This window comes from Silene latifolia, chromosome 6 (genome assembly GCF_048544455.1).
Source record: "Silene latifolia isolate original U9 population chromosome 6, ASM4854445v1, whole genome shotgun sequence".
Lineage (NCBI taxonomy): Eukaryota > Viridiplantae > Streptophyta > Magnoliopsida > Caryophyllales > Caryophyllaceae > Silene > Silene latifolia.
The window spans coordinates 140,865,525-140,879,220 of record NC_133531.1 but is presented as its reverse complement, the minus strand read 5'-3'; positions in this window follow the sequence as shown (position 1 = coordinate 140,879,220).

The window sequence follows — 13,696 nt, the reverse complement described above, 5'->3', positions numbered from 1 at the left end:
TGGTTTATGGCATACCGGCACTGTAATACTCCGTATTTATGGTCTTGGGGGTACTCTATCGAGTAGCCCTTACTCTGTCGAGTAAGGGTATGTTGCAGAATAAAATAGTTTCTGACCTGTTGGGCACTCGATCGAGTAGCTGGGGCACTCGATCGAGTAGGGGGGTACTCGATCGAGTACCTTGGGTACTCGATCGAGTGTCCGGTTTTACGGGGGAGTTTTCTCGGGTTTTGTTAATTACGCGATTAAGGTATTTAAACCAATTCGTCTTTGTTCTAACTCACTTTTTACAAAACCTAAAACCCGTTTAAGAGAGAAAGCAACTTGTCTTCTTCCTAATCGCGTTCTTGACAATTCCCGGAGTTCGGACGGTCGGTTTGCATCGTAGTTCGTGTCGTTGGATTCCTTGCGTCGAGGGTAAGCTTTTAACATAAGTTTTATAATGTTTTGATAAGGTAGTTGAAACCCTAATTTAGCAATTGGGGATTTTATGAGTAGGAATTGAATGGTAGTCTTTATGTGTTATGTATGATAGGAGGAGAGTTCGTAGAGGACCCGTTTTGAGACAATTTGTAGATACCGTCCTTGTGTGCTTTCCGGTAGGATTTCCTACTCGCATTAGTCCCATAATGGGGTATTGGTGATGTGCTGTAATTAGCTGATTGATATGATGATTGTAATTGTGATTGTGTTTGTGGTTGTGTTCGTTGATGGCTCTCGAGATGCGTTCTCGGCTGAGTGGGGTCACTTGCGGGAGTGATCTCACGCCCTAGTTTCGCCTTCTGTGGAACCCGCCACAGAAGGGATGTGCACATTAATGAGCAGGGTTATCGCTCGTACGATGAGCGGGTCTTAGGTGGGAACGGCTGCGGTCCCCCAGCGCGCGAGGTTAGTCCAGTGGACGATCGGTGATTGAGACGGTTGGTTGGTTGGTGTGTGTGTGTGTGTGTGCGGTTCAAAATTGTCTATTTGTCTTCTTGTTGTTATGTACAATGATTGTGTGATTAGTACCGACCGGTGTTGTTTTGTAAAACTGCGGGGATCCATTCGGGATGGTGAGCGAGATATTGAGCGGTATAGAGATGATACGGGGATAGCTGGGATGGCCACGACATGACGATAGAGTCTTCCGCTGTAGTTTGGCTTTTATTTACATTTCAGTTGAGAACAGACAGTTTGAATAATGTATTGCACTTTCAGTTTGGTTTCGAGGATTGTATTCATTCATTAAACTATTTATAATAAACGTTGTTTCTGTTTTGTCTATTTGATTATCGTACCTCGGGCAACCGAGATGGTGATGTCTCCATACCTGAGTGGTCCTGGTAAGGCACTTGGAGTATGGGGGTGTTACAAATGGTATCAGAGCGACGATCCTGAAACCTGTAACCAATGAACTTAATGAACATAGGGAGTCAATTAAAATGAACCCGGGGTAAAAGTTGTAGGAGCTAGTGCAAAGGCTTGGGAGACGTCCTAAAGTCGCAGGGGTCGCCCTACAACTTTGAACCGGTCACATGGGGGAAATGTGTGTTGAGTCATGTGTGTGCTTAGTAACTTGTGCAACAAGGTGATGAAGTGTGTTGATTGTTTGGTGTTGAAGTAGGAGGTTGAGCATGTGAAAGAAAATGATTATATGTTGAAACATGTTAATGAGATGATAACATGTTGAATGATTTATGATGTGGCTCTAATAGCATGATGAGTTGATACTGTTGATAGTAGAATAGATGCGTAGCATATTGATTATGATATCATGCGATTTTTATAAAGTTAGCAATGTTAGTATGTGACATAATATGCGGGTAGCTTTTACGTATTAGTGGTACTTGATCGAGTAAGACTGACTCGATCGGATAGGTTTTTGGCGAAATTGAGTCCAGAATCGCGTTTTGGGGCACTCGATCGAGTAACTAGGGGTACTCGATCGAGTAGGGGGTCACTCGATCGAGTAGCCTATATACTCGATCGAGTGGGTTAGTGACCAGAAGGTCTGTTGGGTTCTGGAGTTTGGGTACTCGATCGAGTACATAGGGGCACTCGATCGAGTAGCCCGTTACTCGATCGAGTGGGTTCGGATACTCGATCGAGTGGGTTCCGGGCAGCGTGTTTTCGTGTTTTGAAGTTAGTACGTATGTTCATATCTACCCTTTCTTATATATGTTTAGTTTCAAGATGCCGCCCAAGAAAAATGCCTTGTACGCTAGAGCAGAGCTTATGACTACGGATGACATCGTTAAGATGTTAGAGCACCAGGACGCTCTTACTGAGACCCTGAAGAGAGTGAATGAGGACAAGGATAAGAGTAAGGAGAAGGAGGTTGACCATGCTAAAGTCAGCCTCTATATTGCGAGGTTTAACCCGAAGGAGTACAAGGGGGTTGAGGAGCCTAACCGTCTTGATAGTTGGGTGAGGAGATGGAGAACATACTAGATTTAGTCCACTTTGTCTGATGAGATGAGAGTGGATCAGGCTGCATTCTATCCGAGGGAGGCGGTGGCAAGTGGTGGGATTCAGTGAAAGTGAGTGCCAAGGAGATATATACCAACCAGGGGTTACCTGCTATACCTTGGGAGGAGTTTCGTAGGGCTGTGAGGAAGGAGTTTGTGCCGGAACATGTGAGGAGTAAGTTGAGGGAGGAGTTTGATAAGTTTAAGATGACTGCTGAGATGTCTGTGGGTGAGTACTACGGGCGGTTCAATGAGAAATCTAGATATCTTTGAGGACATGGGTTTGAGTGATGAGAATTTGGCTTTGAGGTTTGAGAGTGGACTAACCACGAAGATTATGGACAAGTTACCCGTGGGAGTCCTCACCGATGTGAAGGAAGCATATGAGAGGGCCGGGAGAGCCGAGAGACTAGTGGAGATGGCTCGGGAGAGGTCCGGTGGCGAGAAGAGGAAGTCGGAGAGCGAGGGTGGTGGCCAATCTAATTACAAGAAAGGCAACCACAATCAATCTAAGGGGTTTTCTTAAGGTCCGGTTTAGTCTTTGGAACTTCCTTTGGGAGAGGTCGTGGGAGTGTGAGCAACACCGGGGAGTGACTGCTTTGGGTGTGGTGGCGTAGGCCACAAGAGGCATGAGTGCACGAGTGCACCGGGATCCTTTCGTAGACTCGCACAGCTTTGCGAGCAAATGGACCAGTGGATCATGGCCAAACCGGGAGGTCGAGCTACCAGTGGAGGCAACCGCAACGGCGGTAATTCTTATCAGAAGACACCGATGAACAACAACAACAACAATCAAGGGTCGGGTGCTAAGCCGACCGCATCGGCTAGTCTTGTCCGGGGAGGTGGGCGGAAGACCGATGTGCAAGTTGTTCATGATGGAGAAGAAGGCGGTGAGGAGGATGCGCATGTTATCACCGGTACATTCCTTGTTAATGGTATTCCTACGTTTGTTTTGTTTGATTCGGGGGCTTCTCAATCGTTTGTGTCTTCGAGTCATGCAAAGCGATTGGTCCGAGAGTATATGAGTCATTTAAGGAGCAAGTTTTCATACCTTCGGGTGAGTCCGTATCGTGTGGGAGGTTGTTTAGAGATGTATCTTTGATAGTTGGGCAAGTCGATTTCCCTGTAGACTTGCTAGAGTTTCCTTTTAATGGTTTTGAGATGATAGTTGGGATGGATTGGTTAGGAAAGTATAAGGCTAAGATAGACTGTCATCAAAAGAAAGTGTCCCTAAGAGGTCCTAAGGGTGTAAGTGTGTCTTACCGTGGGTTTCTAGTCAAACCCAAAGTTAAGTTGATTGCAGCGGTCACTTTGAAGTCGTATCTGAGGAAGGGATGTCCTCTGATTTTGTGCCATGTGAGAGATGACCGGATAGAGAGCCCGGCAGTTGATGAGATACCAGTGGTGGGAGAGTTTGCAGATGTCTTTCCAGAGGAGATTCCGGGGTTGCCACCGAAGAGGGAGATAGATTTCACCGTTGAGTTGAAGCCAGGGACGGGGCCAATCTCTAAGGCACCGTACCGTATGGGTCCTAAGGAGATGGAGGAACTTAGGAAACAGTTGGATGATTTGATAGAAAAGGGGTACATTAGACCGAGTGTATCGCCTTGGGGAGCACCAGTTCTGTTCGTAAAGAAGAAAGATGGGAGTATGAGGCTGTGCATAGATTACCGGGAGTTGAACCGTGTGACGATAAAGAACAAGTATCCTTTGCCAAGGATAGATGACCTGTTTGATCAGTTGAGTGGTGCAACGGTCTTTTCTAAGATCGATTTGAGGTCAGGGTACCATCAGGTGAAGATTAGAGATGTGGACATACCGAAGACAGCTTTCACGTCGAGGTATGGCCATTATGAGTATGTGGTGATGCCGTTTGGGTTGTCTAATGCACCGGCAGTGTTTATGGATTTGATGAATAGGATCTTGACGCTTCTTGGATCGGTTCGTAGTGGTGTTTATAGATGACATCTTAGTCTACTCTAAGACTAAGGAGGAGCATGAGGAGCATCTGAGGATCGTGTTGCAGACTTTGAGAGATCATGAGTTGTATGCTAAGCTGTCTAAGTGTGAGTTTTGGTTGGAGAAAGTTGCTTTTAAGGGCATGTAATCTCTAAAGATGGGGTAGTGAGATCCGGCGAAGATTGAGGCAGTGACAAAGTGGGAAGCACCGAAGAATGTCGCGGAGGTTAGAAGTTTCTTGGGTTTAGCTGGATACTACAGGCGGTTCGTGAAGGATTTCTCCAAGATAGCTAGACCGATGACGGCATTGATGAGGAAAGAGAACAGGTTTCGTTGGGATGAGAGTTGTGAGACGGCGTTCCAAACCTTAAAGGAGCGTTTGACCACGGCTCCTGTCTTGGCATTGCACAAGGGAGCGAGAATTTTGAGGTTTATACAGATGCTTCGAAGAATGGGTTGGGATGTGTGTTGATGCAGAATGGTAAAGTGATTGCCTATGCTTCTAGGCAGTTGAAGCCTTATGAGGAGAACTACCCTACTCATGATCTGGAGTTGGGTGCTGTGGTGTTTGCTCTCAAGATTTGGAGACATTACCTTTATGGAGCAATCTTTAAGGTATTTTCTGATCACAAGAGTCTCAAGTACATCTTCACGCAGAAGGAATTGAACATGAGACAGAGGAGGTGGATTGAGTTGATTGGCGACTACGACATGGAAATCATCTACCATGAAGGGAAGGCCAATGTAGTTGCTGATGCTTTGAGTAGAAAGAGTGTACATTCCTTGTGTACAGCTCTATCTTTGATGAGGCTGAGGGATGAGGTAGCGAGCTTTGGGATTCATATGATGCAGAAAGGAGATGCTATGGGTGATATGACAGTACATATGGAGTTTTATGATGACATTCGGGATAAGCAAGCTTTGGATCCTAAGATGGTGGAGTGGAGAGCTGGGGTGGAGAAAGGGACAGTGTCCCGCTTTTCCATTCATACAGATGGTAGCTTGAGGTTTGATGGTAGGTGGTGTGTTCCTAATGACGAGGAATTGAAAAAGACAATCATGACAGAAGCGCATTGCACACCATATTCAGTTCATCCAGGTGGAGACAAGCTTTACAAGGATTTGAAGAAAACGTTTTGGTGGCACTGGATGAAGAAAGAGACAGGTGAGTTTGTGTCCCGTTGTTTGACATGCCAGAGAGTTAAAGGGGAACAGAGAAGACCACAAGGTAAGGTTCAGTCTTTGGAGGTGCCTGAGTGGAAGTGGGAATCCATTTCCATGGATTTCATTGTGGGTTTACCTAAGAGTCAACAAGGTAACAATATGACTTGGGTAATAGTGGATCGGTTGACCAAGTCAGCTCACTTTGTTCCAATGAAAGATACATGGACTAAGGCACAATTGGCTATGGCCTATCGAAAGAACGTGCTTAAGTTACATGGAGTCCCTAAGGACATAGTGTCTGACAGAGATGCGAGGTTTATATCGAGGTTTTGGAAGGAGTTGCGGGAATCGTTGGGAACACCTTGAAGATGAGTACGACATTTCATCCTGCGACGATGGGCGGGAGAGAGAGAACAATCAAGACTTTGGAGGACATGTTGAGAGCTTGTGTGATGGATTTTGGTGGTAGCTGGGAGCTGAGGTTGGACTTGATAGAGTTTTCTTACAACAACAGTTATCACACCAAAGATAGGTATGGCACCGTTTGAGGCTTTGTATGGGAGGAGATGTAGGAGTCCGATCTGTTGGGACGATAGTCTTGAGGCAAAGTGGTTTTAGGACCAGAGATGGTACATGAGATGGTAGAACAGATTAAGATGATCGGAGAACGGATGAGAGCGACCCAGATCGACGTAAGAGTTATGCAGATCTACATCGTCGGGACATCGAGTTTCAGGTTGGGGACAAAGTTCTTCTGAAAGTGTCCCCTATGCGTGGAGTTATGAGATTTGGGAAGAAAGGCAAGCTAAGTCAGAAGTTCATAGGGCCTTATGAGATCTTAGAGCGAGTTGGGGAAGTGGCTTATCGGTTGGCTTTACCGGCTGCATTTGAGAGAGTGCATAATGTGTTTCATGTATCGCAGCTGCGGAAGTATGTGAGTGACCCGTCACATGTGTTGGAGGCAGAGAGCTTAGAGCTGGATGAGTCTTTATCGTACCTTGAGGTGCCTAAGCAGATTCTAGACCGAAAGGTTAGAAAGACCAGGAGTGGTGAGACCGTTTTGCTTAAGATCCTTTGGTCTAACCACGAGACTGAGGAAGCTACATGGGAGGCGGAGGATATAATGAAAGAGCGCTACCCTTTCCTTTTTGATCAGGTATGTATGGTTACGGGGACGTAACCATGTTTCTTTTAGGGGGGTAGGAGATGATCGCGGGAGTTTTTAGGAGTTTTATACACCTTTTATATGTTGTGTCGGGATGTTTGTCTTGGGTTTGTATCATGTTTTTGTTTGATGGTTGAGTCGGGTATCTTTGAGGGGAGTACCTTTGTTTTTGTGTTGTGGTTTGAACTTGGGGACGAAGTTCCTTTTTAGGAGGGAAGACTGTAATACTCCGTATTTATGGTCTTGGGGGTACTCTATCGAGTAGCCCTTACTCTGTCGAGTAAGGGTATGTTGCGAGAATAAAATAGTTTCGACTGTTGGGCACTCGATCGAGTAGCTGGGGCACTCGATCGAGTAGGGGGGTACTCGATCGAGTACCTTGGGTACTCGATCGAGTGTCCGGTTTTACGGGGGAGTTTTCTCGGGTTTTGTTAATTACGCGATTAAGGTATTTAAACCAATTCGTCTTTGTTCTAAATCACTTTTTACTAAACCTAAAACCTGTTTAAGAGAGAAAGCAACTTGTTCTTCTTCCTTATCGCGTTCTTGACAATTCCCGGAGTTCAGACGGTCGGTTTGCATCGTAGTTCGTGTCGTTGGATTCCTTGCGTCGAGGGTAAGCTTTTAACATAAGTTTTATAATGTTTTGATAAGGTAGTTGAAACCCTAATTTAGCAATTGGGGATTTTATGAGTAGGAATTGAATGGTAGTCTTTATGTGTTATGTATGATAGGAGGAGAGTTCGTAGAGGAGCCGTTTTGAGACAGCTGTAGATACCGTCTGCTTGTGTGCTTTCCAGGTAGGATTTCCTACTCAGTATTAGTCCCATAATGGGGTATTGGTGATGTGCTGTAATTAGCTGATTGATATGATGATTGTAATTGTGATTGTGTTTGTGGTTGTGTTCGTTGATGGCTCTCGAGATGCGTTCTCGGCTGAGTGGGGTCACTTGCGGGAGTGATCTCACGCCCTAGTTTCGCCTTCTGGAAACCCACCACGAAGGGATGTGCACATTAATGAGCGGGGTTATCGCTCGTACGATGAGCGGGGCTTAGGTGGGAACGGCTGCGGTCCCCCATCGCGTGGGCGGTCCGGTGGACGATCGGTGATTGAGACGATTGGTTGGTTGGTGTGTGTGTGTGTGTGGCGGTTCAAAATTTGTCTATTTGTCTTCTTGTTGTTATGTACAATGATTGTGTGATTAGTACTCGACCCCGTGTTGTTTTGTAAAACTGCGGGGATCCATTCGGGGATGGTGAGCGGATATTGAGCGAGTATAGAGATGATACGGGGATAGCTGGGATGGCCACGACATGACGATAGAGTCTTCCGCTGTAGTTTAGCTTTTATTTACATTTCGATTGAGAAAGAGACAGTTTGAATAATGTATTGCACTTTCAGTTTGGTTTCGAGGATTGTATTCATTCATTAAACTATTTATAATAAACGTTGTTTCTGTTTTGTCTATTTGATTATCGTACCTCGGGCAACCGAGATGGTGATGTCTCCATACCTGAGTGGTCCTGGTAAGGCACTTGGAGTATGGGGGTGTTACAGGCACCCCCAAATGTCTTCCGTTGCTACTCAAATTTTGCGTGGCCGCTTTATCTGGCCTAAGGAACTTTCTATGTGATTTCCGGAGAATTTTGTTCCGGGACCCTGGAATCCCGAAAAACCGTGTGTTATACACTTCAATTTGAACCATACGGGAAGTCATTCATGACCCTGTTTCTTTTTCTCCCTGTTTTTCAATCACGCGTCCAAGGTCATTTCAGGAATTAACCTATTCGATTCAGCCTCAAATAACGAGCATTAAACGAGCATTAAACCATTTTTCACGATTATCCAAGGTTTGACGAATGCTGGTTTATGGCATACCGGCACGCCCAAATGTCTTCCGTTACTACTCAAATTTTGCGTAACCGCTTAATTTGACCCGAGGAACATTCTTGTTGATTTCCGGAGGATTTTTTTCCGGGACCCTGAAATCCCGAAAAACTATTAATTTTACACCTCAATTTGAGCCGTTCGAGAGGTCGTACCAGACCCTGTTTCTTTTTCTCCCGTTCTACAATCATGCGTCCGAGGTCATTTCATAAGTTAACCTATTCGATTCGGCCTCAAATAACGAGCATTATACGAGCATTAATCCATTTTTCACGATTATCAGAGGTTCGACGAATGCAGGTTTATGGCATACCGGCACCCCCAAATGTCTTCCGTTGCTACTCAAATTTTGTGTGACCGCTTTATCTGACCCGGGGAACTTTCTATGTGATTTTAGAGTAATTTTGTTCCGGGACCCTGGAATCCCGAAAAACCGTGTATTATACACTTTAATTTTAGCCGTTCGGGAGGGCGTATCGGACCCTTTTTCTTTTTCTCCCGGTTTTACAATCACGCGTCCGAGGTCATTTCAGGAGTTAACCTATTCGATTCAGCCTCAAATAACGAGCATTAATCAATTTTTCACGATTATCCGAGGTTCGACGAATGCTGGTTTATGGCATACCGGCACTCCCAAATGTCTTCCGTTGCAACTCAAATTTTGCATGGCCATTTTATCTGACCCGAGGAACTTTCTATGTGATTTCCGGAGAATTTTGTTCCGGGACCCTGGAATCCCGAAAAACCGTGTGTTATACACTTCAATTTGAGCCGTTCGGGAGGTCGTACCGGACCCTGTTTCTTTTTCTCCCGGTTTTTGAATCACGCGTCCGAGGTCATGTCAGGAATTAACCTTTTCGATTCAGCCTCAAATAACGAGCATTAAACGAGCATTAGTCCATTTTTCACGATTATCCGAGGTTTGACGAATGCTGGTTTATGGCATACCGGCACCCCCAAATGTCTTCCGTTACTACTCAAATTTTGCGTGGCCGCTTAATTCGACCCGAGGAACATCCTTGTTGATTTCCGGAGAATTTTTTTCCGGGACCCTGAAATCCCGAAAAACTATTAATTATATACACCTCAATTTGAGCCGATCGGGAGGTCGTACCGGACCCTGTTTCTTTTTCTCCCGGTTTTACAATCACGCGTCCGAGGTCATTTCAGAAGTTAACCTATTCGATTCAGCCTCAAATAACGAGCATTAATCCATTTTTCACGATTATCTGAGGTTCGACGAATCTTTGGTTTATGGCATACCAGCACCCCCAAATGTCTTCCGTTGCTACTCAAATTTTGTGTGACCGCTTTATCGACCGGGAACTTTCTATGTGATTTTAGAATAATTTGTTCCGGGACCTTGGAATCCCGAAAAACCGTGTATTATACACTTTAATTTGAGCCATTCGGGAGGTCGTACCGGACCCTGTTTCTTTTTCTCCCGGTTTTACAATCACGCATCCGAGGTCATTTCAGAAGTTAACCTATTCGATTCAGCCTCAAATAACGAGCATTAAACGAGCATTAATCCATTTTTCACGATTATCCGAGGTTTGACGAATGCTGGTGTATGGCATACCGGCACCCCCAAATGTCTTCCGTTGCTTATCAAATTTTGCATGGCCGCTTTATTTGACCTGAGGAACTTTCTATGTGATTTCGCGAGATTTTTTTTCCAGGACCCTGAAATCCCGAAAAACCGTGTATTATACACTTCAATTTGAGCCGTTCAGGAGGTCGTTCTGGACCCTGTATATTTTTTTCCCGGTTTTTCAATCACGCGTCCGAGGTCATTTAAGGAGTTAACCTATTCGATTCAGCCTCAAATAACGAGCATTAAACGAGCATTAATCCATTTTTCACGATTATCTGAGGTTCGATGAATGCTGGTTTATGGCATACCGACATCCCCAAATGTATTCCGTTGCTACTCAAATTTTGCATGGCCGCTTTATCTTACCCTAGGAACTTTCTATGTGATTTCCGGGGAATTTTGTTCCGGGACCCTGGAATCCCGAAAAACCGTGTATTATACACTTCAATTTGAGCCGTTCGTGAGGTCGTACCGGACCCTGTTTCTTTTTTGCCCGGTTTTTCAATCACACGTTTGAGGTCATTTCAGGAGTTAAACTATTCGATTCAGCCTCAAATAACGAGCATTAAACGAGTATTAATCCATTTTTCACGATCATCTGAGGTTCGACGAATGCTGCTTTATGGCATACGGGCACCTCCAAATGTCTATCGTTGCTACTAAAATTTTGAATGGCGGCTTTATCTGACCCGAGGAACTTTCTATGTGATTTTCGGAGAATTTTGTTCCGGGACCCTGAAATCTCGAAAAACCGTGTATTACAATTCAATTTGAGCCGTTCGGGAGGTCGTTCTGGACCCTGTATATTTTTCTCCCGGTTTTTCAATCACGCGTCCGAGGTCATTTAAGAAGTTAACCTATTCGATTCAGCCTCAAATAACGAGCATTAAACGAGCATTAATCCATTTATCACGATTATCTGAGGTTCGATGAATGCTGGTTTATGGCATATCGACACCCCCAAATGTCTTCCGTTGCTACTCAAATTTTGCATGGCCGCTTTATCTAACTCAAGGAACTTTCTATGTGATTTCCGGAGAATTTTGTTCCGGGACCCTGGAATTCCGAAAAACCGTGTACTACGCTTCAATTTGAGCCGTTCGGGAGGTCTTACCGGACCCTGTTTCTTTTTCTCCCGGTTTTTCAATCACGCGTCCAAGGTCATTTCAGGAGTTAAACTATTCGATTCAGCCTCAAACAACGAGCATTAAACCATTTTTCACGATTATCCGAGGTTCGACGAATGCTTGTGTATGGCATACCGGCACCCGCAAATGTCTTCCGTTGCTACTAAAATTTTGCGTGGCCACTTTATCTGATCCGAGGAACTTTTTATGTGATTTTCGGAGAATTTTGTTCCAGAACCCTGGAATCCCGAAAAACCGTGTATTATATATACACTTCAATTTGAGCCGTTCAGGAGGTCGTACCGGACCCTGTTTCTTTTTCTCCCAGTTTTTCAATCTCGAGTCCGAGGTCATTTAAGGAGTTAACCTATTCGATTCAGCCTCAAAAAAACAAGCATTAAACGAGCATTTATCCATTTCTCACGATTAATCCATTTTTCACGATTATCCGAGGTTTGACGAATGCTTGTGTACGGCATACCGGCACCCCCAAATGTCTTCCGTTGCAAATCAAATTTTGCATGGCCGCTTTATTTGAACCGAGGAACTTTCTATGTGATTTTCGGAGAATTTTTTTCCGGGACCCTGGAATCCCGAAAAACCGTGTGTTATACACTTCAATTTGAACCGTTCGGGAGGTCGTTCCGGACCCTGTTTCTTTTTCTCCCTGTTTTTCAATCACGCGTCCGAGGTCATTTCAGGAATTAACCTATTCGATTCAGCCTCAAATAACGAGCATTAAACGAGCATTAAACCATTTTTCACGATTATCCAAGGTTTGACGAATGCTGGTTTATGGCATACCGGCACCCCCAAATGTCTTCCGTTGCTACTCAAATTTTGTGTGACCGCTTTATCTGACCCGGGGAACTTTCTATGTGATTTTAGAATAATTTGTCCCGGGACCCTGGAATCCCGAAAAACCGTGTATTATACACCTTAATTTGAGCCGTTCGGGAGGTCGTACCGGACCCTGTTTCTTTTTCTCCCGGTTTTACAATCACGCATCCGAGGTCATTTCAGAAGTTAACCTATTCGATTCAGCCTTAAATAACGAGCATTAAACGAGCATTAATCCATTTTTCACGATTATCCGAGGTTCGACGAATGCTGGTTTATGGCATACCGGCACCCCCAAATGTCTTCCGTTGCTACTCAAATTTTGTGTGGCCGCTTATCTGAGCCGGGTAACTTTCTATGTGATTTTAGAATAATTTTGTACCGGGACCCTGGAATCCCGAAAAACCGTGTATTTTACACTATAATTTGAGTCGTTCGGGAGGTCGTACCGGAGCCTTTTTTTTCTCCCGGTTTTACAATCACGCGTCCGAGGTCATTTCAGGAGTTAACCTATTCGATTCAGCCTCAAATAACGAGCATTAATCCATTTTTCACGATTATCCGAGGTTCAACGAATGCTGGTTTATGGAATACCGGCACCCCCCAAATGTCTTCCGTTGCTCCTCAAAATTTGCGTGACCGCTTTATCTGACCCGAAGAACTTTCCATGTGATTTCCGGAGAATTTTGTTCCGGAACCCTGGAATCTCGAAAAACGTGTATTATACACTTCAATTTGAGCCGTTCGGGAGGTCGTACAAGACCTTGTGTCTTTTTCTCACGGTTTTTCAATCACGCGTTCGAGGTCATTTCAGGAATTAACCTATTCGATTCAGCCTCAAATAACGAGCATTAATCCATTTTTCACGATTATCCGAGGTTCGACGAATGCTAGTTTATAACATACCGACACCCCAAATGTCTTCCGTTGCTAGTCAAATTTTGCGTGGCCCCTTTATCTGACCCGAGGAACTTTCTATCTGATTTCCGGAGAATTTTGTTCCGGGACCCTGGAATCCCGAAAAACCGTGTATTAACACTTCAATTTGAGCCGTTTGGGAGGTCGTACAGGACCTTGTTTCTTTTTCTCCCGGTTTTTCAACCACACGTCCGAGGTCATTTCACGAGTTAACCTATTCGATTCGGCATCAAATAACGAGGATTCAACAAGCATTAATCCATTTTTCACGATTATCCGAGGTTCGACGAATGCTGGTTTATGGAATACCGGCACCCCCAAATGTCTTCCGTTGCTAATCAAATTTTGCGTGGCCACTTTATCTGACCCGAGGAATTTTTTATGTGATTTCTGGAGAATTTTGTTCCAGGACCATGGAATCCCGAAAAACCGTGTATTATATACACTTCAATTTGTGCCGTTCGGGAGGTCGTACTGCACTTTTCTTTTTATCCCGGTTTTTCAATCAAGTGTCCGAGGTCATTTCAGGAGTTAACCTATTCGATTCAGCCTCAAAAAACGAGCATTAAACGAGCATTAATCCATTTC